This window comes from Mirounga angustirostris, unplaced genomic scaffold (genome assembly GCF_029215605.1).
Source record: "Mirounga angustirostris isolate CCGP_5_RB_7025 unplaced genomic scaffold, mMirAng1.0.hap1 SCAF_6, whole genome shotgun sequence".
Lineage (NCBI taxonomy): Eukaryota > Metazoa > Chordata > Mammalia > Carnivora > Phocidae > Mirounga > Mirounga angustirostris.
This window is the reverse complement of record NW_026991714.1, coordinates 85,393,544-85,408,687: the sequence shown is the minus strand read 5'-3', so window position 1 is coordinate 85,408,687 and position 15,144 is coordinate 85,393,544. Positions and strand designations below refer to the sequence as shown.

Here is a 15,144-nt window from a genome sequence, read left to right as displayed (position 1 = left end):
ACCAGGGTAATCCCTGCTCACCTCTGTGGTCCTTGGGAAGGTGTGATTGCCAATTAAATTATATCTTGAAGGGTTTAGAGTCTAGAGGCCAAGTAGATCCTAAAGTATGAAAACAGAAAGTTGCTTAATATTGCCTCAAGGTTTCATTAATTTGACATAAGTTCTTTTCAGACCTCTAAGTGTCCTTATGTGCTGCATATGGCATACTGTGCACACTTCAGTTTAACCTCTGAATGCCTAGAAGGCCAGCTGAATTTTAATGACTAGTTCGTCTTTGAGAAAGCACAAAAGGCTAACTCGAGTCAGAGCAAGAGAAGCAGAAGTTGCCTTTTCTCTTTCGTCCCTTGGGGGAGGGACATGAGGTTCATTTTCTGGGAGGTTTCAGGCCGGAGACTTGGAGATGCCAGCCCACTGAGAAGAGAGGGTTGGGTAACAACCAGGATGATCAAAGCTGAAGTTCTGTAGCCACCAGGGGACCCAACCCTGTTCACGAGAGAGCTGAGCCTCAGACACCTGTAGGAGAACAGTCTGGAACCCAGGGAGCTCCTCATGCTGTTTCCCACATCATGGGCTCCAAGCTCTGGTTGTTTCCCCATTAATGAAAAGAATACATCTCCTTAATAAATTCATATTTCTTTTTTATTATTTTATTTTTTAAAAGATTTTATTTATTTGAGAGCGAGAGAGCGAGCGAGAGAGAGAGCATGAGCAGGATCAAGAGCAGAGGGAGAAGTGGGCTTCCCGCTGAGCAGAGAGCCTGATGCGGGGCTTGATCCCAGGACCCTGAGATCCTGACCTGAGCCGAAGGCAGACGCTTAACCGACTGAGCCACCCAGGCGCCCCTACTTTTTAAAAGATGTTATTTATTTATTTGAGAGAGAGTGAGAGAGGGAATGAGCAGGGAGGGCGGCAGAGGGAGAAGCAGGCTCCCCAGGAGCCTGACACAGGGCTCAATCATAGGTCCCCGGGATCATGACCTGAGCTGAAGGCAGATGCTTAACCCGACTGAGCCACCCAGGTGCCCCAATTTGTATTTCTTTTAAAATAAATTATATACATTATTTTTAAACAATAAAAATCCTAAAACCAGAAATTAAAAAATGAAATATGTAGTATTTTTCAAAAAATTTCAGATAAGGTAAATTTCAAAAATTAAAAAAGTTATGGTATCTATAAGAAAAAATCAAACTAATAATAGCATAAGCAAGATAACATTTTCCCTCTGTCACATAAAGGAAGTCTGAGAGAAGGCAATGCAGGGATGATATGTGAACTCCACAGAGTTGTCAGGGAACCAGACTAATTTCATTTCTCTGCTTTGCCATTCCTAGGCTCCAGCCATCACATCTATAATTAAGGACGTGGGATGGATAAAAGAAAGAAAGTCCTTCCCTTCCCTTTTTAGGGGATTTGCTTGAAGTCCCATAAAACATTGTGATATCTTTTAACCTTTTCAGGCAACCCAACCCAGAGCAAGGAGGTCCTCCATGAGAGGCTCTACCCTGTGAACCCCACCACGTCCCAAAGCTGTCATGAGACCATTCTTGTGTGTTCTTGCTATTGCCAAGACTTACCTTTCATTCCTGGAAGAATGCCTTGCTAAATACTAGAACCAGTTTAGTTAGAACTTGGGGAATATCCACACAGTTGCAGAATATGAGTATTGGTGACAGGTTGAAGGTAGCTCCCAATTCCAAAACACATGATCTGAGACATCATGTTGCCATCCAGGTCATAAGGCTTTCAGGATCGAGAGCACTTTGGTATACTAGTCAGACTGAGCTAAGCTATCCTGTGACATCCAAATCTCAGTAGCTTCATTCAATGTAAGTTTTTTTTTTTTCCCTAGTTCAGGCTACGTGTTCAAGGAGGGTTTACATAGAACTCTGGGGGCGGGGTGATCTCTAATAATAGAATCACTTAGGGATCAAGGCTGTCAGAAACTCCATCTCAAGACACACTTCCACTATCTTAGAGTGGTATCACAGAAAAGAGCCATGAATCAAGCTTTGGCTTCTAAAGCTTCCACCCAGATGTGGCGCATGTCCCCTGCGCTTACACCCCACTGACCAGAGCAATCACGTGGCCAGAGCCAGCTTCAGAGGAGTTGGGAAGGGTATTCCCAGTGTGAGTGTGGAAGACAGCAACTCAGAAATACTTGGTGAATGCCACTATGACTACTAGTAGTTTATTTTTTTAAGAATTTATTTATTTATGAGAGAGAGAGAGAGAGCACGTGCATGAGCAGTGGGGAAGGGCAGAGGGAGAAGCAGACTCCCTGATGAGTAGGGAGCCCGATGCTGGACTCGATCCCAGGACTCTGGGATCATGACCCGAGCCCAAGGCAGACGCTTAACCAGCTGAGCCACCCAGGCATCTATGACTACTAGTAGTTTAGCTCTAATTCCCAACTGTGTGCCAGTGTTGTTCTCCGAAAGCCCGGTTCTGAAGTTCAAAACCTTATGAACAGGTTTGCACCTGACAAATAAGCAAGCAGTTTCATAACATAAAGACTGATCATGTTTGTGGCTTTATTGTTGTAAAACTGTGCATCACCCATCAGAAAGAAGCTCTCTAGGTTCCTGGGCTCGGAGGCTGTCTTGTTAGGTGGCCTCTGAGAGCCTGCTTGGAGACTACCATGGAAGTGTCACTGGATCAAGGCAAAATGAGAGAGGAAACAAACCTAGAATAAGGTAATGAACTTTTCAAAAAGTAAAAAGTTATTCCATTTTAGAGAATGCCCTTTATTCTGATATCACATCTTTATTATTTTTTTGAGCTTCCATTTTAGAGAATGCCTTTTATTCTGATATCACATCTTTATTATTTTTTTGAGCTTACAAAGGCTTTTCTTTAGGGGAACCTGGGTGGCTCAGTCGTTTAAGCGACGGCCTTCAGCTTAGGTCATGATCCCAGGGTCCTGGGATCGAGTCCCACACCAGGTCCCTGCTCAGTGGGGAGTCTGCTTCTCCCTCTCCCTCTGCCCCTTCCCCCTGCTTGTGCTTTCTTTCATCCTCTCTCTCTGTCAGTAAATAAATAAAATCTTTTTTTTTAAAGATTTTATTTATTTTATTTATTTATTTGACAGAGAGAGACACAGCGAGAGAGGGAACATAAGCAGGAGGAGTGGGAGAGGGAGAAGCAGGCTCCCTGCAGAGCAGGGAGCCCAATGTGGGACTCGATCCCAGGACCCTGGGATCATGACCTGAGTCGAAGGCAGTCGCTCAACCGACTGAGCCACCCAGGCGCCCAGTTTATAAATAAAATCTTAAAAAAAAAAAAGGCCTTTCTTTATGAAATACTGGTAATGGAAGTTGGTAGGAGTTTTTTAAAAATAAACTTCCTTGGCAAAATAAAATATTTGTAATAATCTATATCTGACTCTCCTATTTTTTTTGAAGACTTATTTACTTATTTGTCAGAGAGAGAGAGAGAGATGTTTAACTGACTGAGCCACTCAGGCGTCCCTGACTCTTTTAAACCACCTGGGGACTCTGATAATCTAAAAGCCACTCATCTGGTTTCCCTCTTGTTTTCAAAGAAGAAAACTAGGAAATAACACAGTTTACCCTCCAAACACATGCATCTAACTGGAAAAATAATTCTCAATGGATATTTGGATTCAGATTTCAAGTTGGCTGAATGGTGTGAACTTTCTTTCCCAGAAACATCTTTATAGAGACCTGACCGTTAACAGTGTTTGCCAGAGAAGATGAAAGAACATGTTTGCTTTACTCACCATGAAACACGTGGAAAGAAAGAGCCAACTGGGAAAACATCTTGTGGGTAGCTTAACTTTAGTAATGAAACTGTCTCATGACTTTGGACGGTTGTCCACATAAGTGGTCTGTGTTGGACCTGCCTGCATGGCTTCCTGAAACTTGCAAGCTGTGTTCTGTATGAATGTGATTTTGTCGAACTGGGGTATTTACAAGCTCCTCACAGTTGCAGTGGGCATCAGCTGAGAGGGTCACCTTTCTCCCAAAGAAAGCCAGGAATGTATGCAAATCACAAAATCAACTGTGAGAGAATTAGAGCAGTAATACAATGAAGCAGGTTGGCCAAAGTTCTCTTCATCACTGAGAGGCAAGATTGAAAATCAGAGGAGAAGCCTCTGAGGTCGCTGAGCTTGTTGATGACAGTGAGGTTGCCTGTGTATTATTATGGTGATTAATGTTGTCCATTTTGAATGAGAACTGTGAGAGCTACAAAGTTATCTGTCAGATGGAAAGAGGGATGGGAGGGAGGTGCTACCTATTTCGTGGAAGTGATAGGGATATGGCCCAGGGGTTAAACTGAAGAATAATGAGAGCCTGTGAGAAGGACAGTGGCTCTTGGTGGAAGCTGGAAAAAGTGTAGATCCTGAATTTCTAATAGCGAACAAATCTATTTATTCAAAGCGGAGAGTGGCAAGGAGAGGAGCACCCTTTGGCTCTCCCACAGTGAATTATAATTATGAATAAATATCTGGAGAGATTCTTGTCAGTGGTATTAGCTGTCCCTACATTGCATGTCGTGAACCAAGACAAGATCAGGTAAAAAACATTGAGTGGTAGGTCTTACTGCAGAACAAAATGAAGGCACACTCTCTTTATGGCTTTAGCCATTTGCTCATACAAACCCATTTTTTAAAAAAAGATTTTATTTATTTATTTGAGAGGGAGAGAGCACAGAGGGAGAGGGAGAAGCAGACTCTCCTGCTGAGCAGGAAGCCCGATGTGGAACTTTATCCCAGGACCCTGAGATCATGACTGAGCCGGAAGCAGACACTTAACGACTGAGCCACCCAGGCGCCCCTACAATTGTACCTGTTTTGAATGGAGAGATGAATCCCTGGGAGATAAAGTTGTGCCACCAATTGGGGGGTGGGGGTGTCTCAGGATCACATGTCTAGAAAAAGAGCCCACACTTTCCCATGTATTATCTCAGTATTATAGCTTTTAGGCAATATGCACTGCAAAAGGAAGGTTCTTTATACTATATATTTAGCCTAAAACTATGATAACATCCTTTGGCATGGCCATTATCTGATGGTATTTGAAACTGAACCAGCTTCCTATTTCCAGGCATTAACAAATGAGAGTCTTAATGTTGTCTAATGTTATTTCCGGAGTTTAAGACATATTTCTTTTCTCCAATTCATTCAAGTTTATTTTTTTTTAAGAAAAGATCTCCTTTAGACAATTAAATTTCCCAGAATTGTTTAAGCACTATTATTGTTCTCAATGAGAATATTTCCTATTGAACTCTAGCTATGTAACTTGATGGGAATTCTCGTGCATATCTATCATTGCCATACTTGGAGGATTTGCAGGAGACCTGGGAAATAAATCAGCTAGCCTGTCAAGTAGCAGAATCCCACTTTAGAACATTCATTCTCGTAAGTCTTCTAGCCAGAGGATGCAAGGATGAATCAGGCATGACATTTGCCCTCAAAGAACTTACAGTTTAGAAGGGGAGATAAAAAGATACATTATTTATATAGAAGGCAGGAATGTTCTATCTTACCTTCTCTCCTCTCACTGACTGCTGGGAATGAGCCTAAGGGAAAGCGTGTGTGTGTGTGTGTGTGTGGGTGTGTGTGTGTGTGTGTGGGTGGGTGGGTGGGGGATATTATGCGTGAAAATGCAGCGGAATGAATGAATGATTACCTAAATATAGGTCTCGTTACATGAAGGCAGAGTGATAATTTGTGCTCAGGCATTAGAGAATGCCATTTTTATCTAGTCAGAGACAGTATATCATGGTGGTTAGGAATGTGGACTCTCCAGCTGGGTTGCTGATTCAAATCCCTCCTCTGCCACTTAACTGTGTTCATGATCTTGGGCAAGTTCCAACTTCTCTGCGCCTCAGCGATCTAGTCTGAAAATGGGTTTAATAATCGGGTTGTCACAAAGGTGAAATAAGTTTAACAAGTTTAAACTGTGTATACCAGCGTCTGGCATGTGGTAAGTGCCCAACAAACATTAGGTATTACTAATAAACTCCTAAGACATCCCCATATCCTTAAACACAATTTTTGAAATTCACTGTTCTGGCAGAAGAGTTATACATTTTTTTCTCCCTGAGCTCCTGGCTTCTCGCTGCAAATTTACACCTGTAGTATTTAATGTTCATCAGCCTTGTCAGTGTTACATGTAGATGTGTGTGATGTCGGTATAGCAGAACTCTGTTAATGATGCAGGAAGTTGAGGCTGCAACCTCAGATTGTATTGGCATCTATGATGTTTCTCCATTTCTGCTCTTAGGAAGATTTTGGTAATATTCATGAAGAAAGCTTTCCAAAATTTTAAATTAAAAAATATCAACAGAACAATTATCCCGTCATTATTTGCTCTCAGTTATTCTTCCTGTAGATACCCTTTACACACCTCAGTATTCAGAACTTACATGCACAGCAGGGGCGCCCAGGTGGCTCAGTCTGTAGAGCATGCAACTCTTGATCTCAGGGTCATGAGTTCAAGCCCCACATTGGGCATGGAGCCTACTTGAGTAAAAAACAAAAACAAAAACAACTTACCTCCATGACCAACACCACTAGGTAACAGCCACGATGGAAATTATATTAAAAGCAGAGAGAAACTAAATGTGTCATTTGTTTGCTCATAAACCACAGAATTCTTGGTGTCTGACCCTCACCATGACACAATTTGGGTTAGCTGTCCAGCTCGCAGTGGTCCCCTGCCTGTCCCTCACCTGTGTGTTCAGAGGTGGTTTCAGGGGGATGCCTATCCTCTATTCCTATATGGCCCCACTTCCTTGGCTATACCTGATGGCCTGAGAGATGGGCTGGATCAATGAAGATCTCATTCCTAGAGGGTTAGAATTGGTTCCACGAGGGTCAGGCTTTCCAAGGGGCTGACTTAGAAACGTGTGAACTTGGGAGCAGTGGGAAGCTGGAGTGTAGGGAGAAGCATCGAGGAGGGAAACCACCAGGGTCCTGCTGGCTTCTGAGAAGTGGACTCTCATCTTTCTAGAGGACCAACTTCATTATGTCTTGGGACTCTGTGAAATGCCCCTGTATCCTCATGAAAATTCTTATTACTGAAGTTAGAGCATATTGGTTTTGGTTAGTTGCAGTTCGAAGTCTTAATTAATACAACATTGTGTTGTAATGAGAAAGCTGTCATCATGACTAAAGGGAGACTTCTGTAAATATCCAGACCAGAGATTTGGAATCAGGAGTCCTATAAATGAAGGTTCAGCTGGAGAAGCAGAAGCTCTGTGATTGTTGTGGAATAAGGAATATACTGTAGAAATTCGACCTTACACAATTGTGGTTGCTGCTGGTGAAGCAGCAGTCTAAAAAAAAGGGGGAGGGTGCCTGGGTGGCTCAGTTGGTTAAGCGACTGCCTTTGGCTCAGGTCATGATCCTGGAGTCCCTGGATCGAGTCCCGCATCGGGCTCCCTGCTCAGCAGGGAGTCTGCTTCTCCCTCTGACCCTACTCCCTCTCATGCTGTCTCTCATTCTCTCTCTCTCAAATAAATAAATAAAATCTTTAAAAAAAATAAAAAAATAAAAAAAAAGGGGGAGCCGGGGAATCTGAGAAAAGTCTTTAACCAGCACTGGCATGGATGAATGAGTTGGAGCTTGCAGGACACCTGGAAGCTATGCATGTCCAGCTGTTAGGGTGGGATGGTGCAGGGACTGATACAGCAGTCTGTGGAAGGTTGGTATATCTTTCCGTATACTGCCTCTGTGAGAGTGTAGAGAACCATCTGGTCGTGAGCCTGGGGTTGCTGTTAGTTAGCAGGATTAGTGGTTGGGGAGGATACCTAGGCATTGCACAGGGAAGAGAAAGGACAACCTGGAGCCCACCAGCACCTCTGCATCCATCTCCATTGCCTCTAACCAACAATGGCCTTTCAAACCAAACGGCTGCTCCTTCACTGCCGCTTCCCAAATAGCATGCTTTCTTTCAGCTAAGTGCAACTGGAAACTATCCAGGGAAGAGGATACTGCAAAACAGAATTCCCAGAGTAATCAAGTTGATGATAGAACAGTACCGGACACAGGTCTTTGATAGACCAGGAATATACAATTCAGCACAGTAAGTCAGATGAAAGATGAAAGACTAGGGAAATATAAAAAAATGTCCCTAGTGAGTATAGTGCACAAACATGTTTGGGAAGCAGAGCTTTAAGGCATCACCATCCACTCAGCCTAGTCAACCAAGGTGAAAACCAGAGTCATCTTAGATACTTCTCTCTTCCTCACCCTCAACACCCAGTTGCCAAGTTTTATATCATTTTGTTTCCTAAAGTATTTCTTGAACGTGAACCCCTCTTCTCTATCCTCATTACAAATGCTCTTACCTGGACTGTCACCTCTTTCCTAAATTGTCTTTCTGAATCTACCACAAACCCATCTATACTACCCGCTAACTCAGTGGCCTTGACCCTGACTTTACTTTCAAATCACCTAGGGGGCCTTTAAAAAACCCAGTGCCCGTGCCCCACCCAGACTCTATGTCAGACCCTCTTTACAACAACCTTATGTGGTATCTACTATTATTAATTCTTTTATGAAAATGAGCAAACTGATGCTTAACATAAAGGTTAAGTGACTTCCCAAGGTTCACAGCTAGGAAGTAGTGGAGCTTAGATGTGCCTGCAGTTATCTGAGGGCAGGACCTATGCTCCTAACCCTATGTTAGGATGCTTTCCAAACTGTGCTGCAGGGTTGATTAGATGGATAGTAGGACCAGCAGGTAAGATGGGGAACACAATTGGAAGTACAGGGTTGAGGGGAAGTTGATGGTAATGGCTTTGAACTTGGCTGATTTGAATGGCTTTTTAGACAACTAGGTAGTGATGTTCAGGTAGCAGTTGAAAATACAGTGGGGCCCAGTGTAATTCAGGGGTAGTGTGTATAGAGAGGGGAAGCATAGACACAAAAGACAGTTCTGAATAGACAGGATTTAGTGACTGAATGCAAAAGGATGAGGTGAAGGAGTATGTGGCATTGGCTCTTAGGGTTCCAGCTTGCAGGGAGGGAGAAAGGGGAGAGTAAACGTACCTGAGGAAAATGGTCAACACAGGGAATGTGTGGGAGAAGACAGAATCCTTTTGGAGTTATCAAATTTGAGAGACCAGTGGAGTGTCTAGGCTGGAAATATGAATCTGGAGTTTGGGAGAGAGGTTGCAGTCAGGCATGCCAATTGAAGTTGCATCAGGAGAGTTGAACCCTTGGAAGTAGATGAGCCAGGTCAAGTGTGAGGTCTGCTTAAGAAGAGAAGAAGCCCAAGGATGCAGTTCTGGGAAGATTAACATAAGGGATGGGGAGAAAGGGGGAAGCCAATGAGGGATCACAAAGGAAGGAGTAGGCCAGTGGGAGGAGGACAGGAATAGACAGATGATAGATAGATAGATAGATAGATAGATAGATAGATAGATAGATAGATAGGAGAAAAAGGAATGGGCTAATGCAATTGTCAGGGCTGGCAAGTCTGAAATCTGTAGGGCAGGTTGGAAGCCTGGAAACTCAGACAGGGTTTGAGGCTTTAATCTTGAGGCAGAATTTTTTCTGCTTTGTTTTTACTCTTGAGGACTTCAACTGATTGGATGAGACATACCTCCATTATTGAGGGTAATCCTCTTAAAGTCAGCTGACTGTAGATGTTAATCACATCTACAAAAATACCTTCACAGAAACACCTAGATTTGTATTTGATTAGATGGCTGGCTGTTATAGGCTAGCAATGTTAACACATAAGACGTACATCACAATCCACGTCTTATCAACTTAACACCCATTCACATCACCTTAAGCCATTATTAATTTCCAAATAAAGACACTAATAAAACACTTCCACTTAACATGATGAGTACAACCAAAAATGCACTATCCTTTCTCTGGAAGAAGACGCATAGTCCTTGGGTGATATTCACTCTTCTTCATAGACTATAACTTAAATAGTGTATTGTAAATTTGATTACTGTTAATGCACCTTTTTTTTATAGGGTAAATGGATAAGGAAGGGGAGAAAACAAAGATAAAATATAAAATGATATGTCAAATATCTTTGTTTTCTTTCCTTCCTTAATCCATATTGAATAGTCATTACAACATCCTCTTAGAATCTTTAAAGAGTTTCATGTAAAGAAAAAAAAATATTTATGGCTTCCCTGGTGGAAAACTGTATCTATAAAACTGTAGACTTTTAAAGGCTTATGGAAATACATTAGAGTATCAAAAAACTAAATATTTAAGCTTTGCATTATGAGAGATATCTATTACATGTTAAATAAAATGGCTTAATTCTTTTGGGTTTTTTTAGGCTTTCATAAACAGTTTGACAATTCTGGGTGATACAGTGTTGATTATATATTGTACTTCATTAGATACAAGTATCACTAACTTAGATTATTTATGTTAATTGAACCCATTAAAGGATAGTTTACTTTTTGAAGCAGGGCAGAGCTCACCAAGAAAACGAAAATTAGAAGTGTTATGAAGGCCAAAACTATATGTCAGAACTTAAGAAATTTGGGTATGAATTACGCTTATGTGGACTGAAATGATTATTTCCCAAACAAAAAATAAACATAGTCATTACAAAATAAGAAATTCTCATGACAGTTACAGTCCTTGGTTCTGCAACTGGTCATAGCTGGTATTTGTAACTGTTCTCTTAAACTACCCCTTCCCTTTGCCCTCAGACAGCATCTCAGCTGGTCATGGTTCCTTGCCTGGTAGGGTAACCCAAACTTTCATTCTTAGAGAGTCTGGGCCATTAGTAGCCCTGCTTGAATTGGGTGCTGATAGTTTTGCATTGACCTCAATCACAGGGCGTGGTAATGCTAAGAGCTGCCCTTAGGGATCTCCTATTTTGCAGACATACTCTGCCTTACATCCACTGCGGACTAGCAGTCCAGTGTCCCCTTGGTAGTCAGAATCAGTCACCCCAGCCAGCACCCTAACTCCCTTCTTGGCCTATTGTTTCAGAGACATGAGGAGCCCAAAGTTGCCAGGTGGCAGTCTCAATTTCCAGTGAAATGGAATTGTTGTGTCTGCTGGTGGAAGCATTCGTCCCTTTGGAATTCCAGTCAGCAGAGCTTACAGTTGTGGGAACAGGAAGCAAAATTTTTGCTAGTGGATCAGTAGGGCTGATGAGAGGTGCCACTCCCGTATCTATATTTTGATTCCTGGACCCATGAATCCTGGCTATGGGCGAAACAGTACCATATATTGACTCTGATTTATATACATAGACAGCAACCTGCAGAACGTTGTCCCAGCCCTGCAAGGTATTGCCACTGAGCTGGCACCTTAACTGCCTTCAGAAGGCCATTCCATTGTTCTATCAGGCCAGCTACTTCAGGATGATAAGAAAAATGGTAAGACTGGTGAATTTTGTGAGCCTGGGTCCATTGCTATACTTCCTTTGCTGTGAAGTGAGTACCTTGATCAGAAGTAATGTGGTATGGATAAGGAATTCTGATAGTAGTTTTGGCAGAAGCAGGAAAGGGAAATCTGCATTCAGTGTTAAGTCTCTATTCCAGTAAGAACAAAATGCTGCCCCTTCCATGATGGAAGAGGTCCAGTGTAATCAACCTGCCACCAAGTAGCAAACTGGCTGATCGCCGTGGGGAATGGTGTCCTATCATTTGTTTCTGGCAGGTTGGACATTCAGCACTGACCATACTGAACTTGGAAGTCTATGTTGCTGGGTCCACACATAACTTCCATCCCCTGCCACCGTGGGCACTTTGTTCATGAGCCCATTGGGCAATGTTTAAGTGTGTCTGGGAAAGAGGCTGACTGGCATCCACAGAATGGGTCATCCTACCTACTTGATGATTGAAATCCTCCTCTGCTGAGGTCACCTTTTGATGAACATTCACATGGAAAACAAATATCTTCAAGTCTTTTTGCCCACTCAGAGAAGTCTATCCACATACCTCTTCCTTGGATCTCCTTGTCACCAGTTTTCCCGTCATGTTTCTTTCAAATCTCTGGCCAACCAAACCATTGGCCACAGTCCATGAATTGGCATACATTTGTACCTCTGGCCATTTCTCCTTTCAAGTGAACTGAATAACAAGGTTCATTGCTCAAAGTTCTGCCCACTGGAATGATTTTCCTTTATCACTGTCTTCAGGGATGTTCCAGAAAGGAGCTATAGTGTTACAGCTGTCTACTTTTAGGTAGTGTCTGAATATAGTGCAGGACCATCTGTAAACCAGGCCTGAATTTTCTCTTCCTCAGTAAACTGATTACAGGGAATTCCCCATAAGGCCACAGATACAGGCTGGGAGAGAGAAGGTAATGTGGCAGGAGTGGGGACCTTGGGTATTTGGGCCACTTCCTCATGTAACTTACTTGTGCCTTCAGTGTTGTCTTGAGCCCAATATCATATACACCACTTCCATTTGATGATGGAGTGCTATCGTGCATGCCCAAATCTATGGATTGTAGGTCAGACCACACCTTGTTCATGATGGGTAGCTCAGGTTGCATGGTAACATGGTGGCCCACAGTTAAAGGCTAAGTCTCTACAAAGGCCCAGGAGTGAGTCAGAAGCTGTTTCTCAAAATGAGTAGTTATCCAGGGGGATGGCAGGGCTTTCCCCCCAAATCTTAAAGGCCTGTGATGTTACTCACCTATAGGGGCCTGACAAAACCTTCCTCGGCTTCTCTGTCACCACCGACGCGTCAAGCATCATTGAATCTGCTGGATTCATCATTGAACAGAGCCAGAGCAGCGTGCATGGCAGGCTGGGACCTGCTGTAGAGCCTTCTTGTGTTCTGAGCTCCATTCAAAGCTGCAACTTGGCAAATGGGCTTGAGGAGTGCACTCAGCTGAGGAATATGTTGCTTCCAAAACCCAAAGAGGACCATTAGGTGTTGTGCCTTTTTGTTGTTGCTGCTGTTGTTGTAGGAAGGGCCAAATACAACTTCCCCTTCCCCTTAGAAGGGATACCCCACACTGGTGGCCCTCCAGAAAACCCACTGAGATAGAAGGCCCCTACACTTTTGGCAGATTTAGTTTTCACTGTCTGACATGCAAATGTCTCACCAATAAGTCCAGAGTTGTTACTTCCCACTCGCTAGGTCCAGTCAGCAGCATGTCATCAACGCACGGGACCAGCATGAAGTCTTGTGGAAGGGAAAGGTGATAAGGTCCCTGCTTGACTACAGTCTGATGTAGGGCTGGAGAGCTGGTATACCACGGAGGGAGAACAATAAGGTGTATTGCCGATCTTGCCAGCTGAAAGCAAGCTGCTTTTGGTGGTCTTTACTAACAGGTATGGAGAAAAAACGTTTGCCAGATCAATAGCTGCATATACCAGGTGCTAGGAGATGTGTTAATTTGCTCAAACAATGAAACTACATCTGGTAGAGCAGCTGCAGTTGGAATCGCCATCTGGTTAAGTTGATGAGAATCCATGGTCATTTTCTGAGGTCCATCTGTGCTCTGCTCAGGCCATATAGACAAGTTGAATGGGGGTGTGGTGGGAATTGCCACCCTGCCTCCTTCCGGTCCTTGAGGGTGGCACTAATTTCTGCAGCCCCTCTTGCAATGTAGTATTGCTTTGGTTGACTCTTTTCCTAGATAGAGACAGTTGTCGTGACTTCCGCTTGGCCTTTCTAGCATAAGAGCCTTCCCTGCACAGGCCAGGGAACCAATGTGGGGACTCTGCCCATTGCTGAGTATGTCTGTTCTGATTATGCATTCTGGAACTGGAGAAATGACCACAGAATGGGTGCGGACACCCGCTATGAGAGGGGTGTCTAAAACTCTGGTCACCTGACCTCCATAAAGCCCCTACTGTGATTGGTGGAACCCAGCAATGGTTTGGGCTCCCCGGAATTAGTGTTGGCTCAGAGCCAGTGTCCAGTCCCTTCTGAAACGTCGGATGACTTCCTTTTCCCCAGTGCAGGTTCACTCTGGTAAAAGGCCTTATGTCCCTTTGGGGAAGGCTAGGAGAAAGAGTACCAGTGTTCCAGGTCTTTTCTCCTTCATTCGAGGAGTTCTGCATCTGTAAACTGACTCAAGTCTGGGAACTGATTGAAGGCCTGAGTCTCTCTGTTTTAACTTGAAAGCAAGTTAAACTTTTGTTCACTTGACCTAGAACTTTTATGCTTATACAGATCAAGTAAGAATTTAGTAGACTTCCCATCTATTTGACTTCTAGAAACACCATGATCAACCACACCCCCCTTACCTTTGGAGATTCATTGCCACCATTGGCCCCTGCCACCCTGGGATCCAGTCATCCCCATTGCATTGAAAGGTCCCAGTTCAGTGGTTGCAGTTCCCACTGTAATTTCTGACCCACAGAGAAGAGTGACCAAGGATGTTGGGTCACAAAACTATTTACCAGAGTCATGGTGAAAGGTGTGTCCTCAGGACCCTTCAGAGTGGGTGAGCAGGTCTTACATGATAATTTCCCTCCAATATTCCGATTTCCCTAAAGCCTTTGGAGAGTTTCTTTACGGTGTACCAACACCAGTCTGGCCTTGCCACCTCTAGCATTTAGTGTAGGTCACCTCTTGGTCCATGTTTCAGTCAACTAACCAAACAAACTGTGAAGATCCTTTCTAATCTCTCAAACTAAATCACTGAATCTAGATCTCCATTTAGTGGTCTATATCATTAAATTCAGCCTCATCCAGCTTTATGTTCCTTTTACTGTTTTCCCACATCCTTAATATCCATGCTCATATTCATGGATATGTGTTTGCACCCATAAGGGTCTTATCTTTTGAGGTACCTAGGCCCTCTATTTCTAGCCAGATCCTTCCCTTTCCTCCAGAAAGTCTTCCTGACACTTCTTTAAATACTCTCTTACCCCCAAAATTCTGCAACATTTTTTTTTATGCCAAGCCTCTGGTTCTTGGTAGGTATATTGTTATTTAGTTTTATATGCACATGTTTATGTTCCCAGCTGGCGGTGAGCTCCTTAAAGGACAAGACCCATTTCTGGCAGGTTCTAAAGTGGGTGGGGGGTGTGGGGGGCTGCTCCAGTAGCCTCTTTGAGTGAACCAAACAGAAGGGGTGAAGGAGGTAAGTCAGGGGGCCTAAGAGCTCCACATGGACCACAGCCTGCTTCCTGGGCTGGCTGCCCAACGCGGGGGAGGGGCTCTGGGGTCAGTCCACTGCTGTCAGAAGATTCAGAAAGTTGGGTTCCCATTTCA

At 43.5% G+C, this 15,144-nt stretch overlaps 1 pseudogene; it reads right to left on the bottom strand.

The window, feature by feature from the left end:
- Positions 1-10,919: 10,919 nt before the first annotated feature.
- On the bottom strand, positions 10,920-13,985 carry LOC123847043 (uncharacterized; annotated as a pseudogene).
- Positions 13,986-15,144: the final 1,159 nt, after the last annotated feature.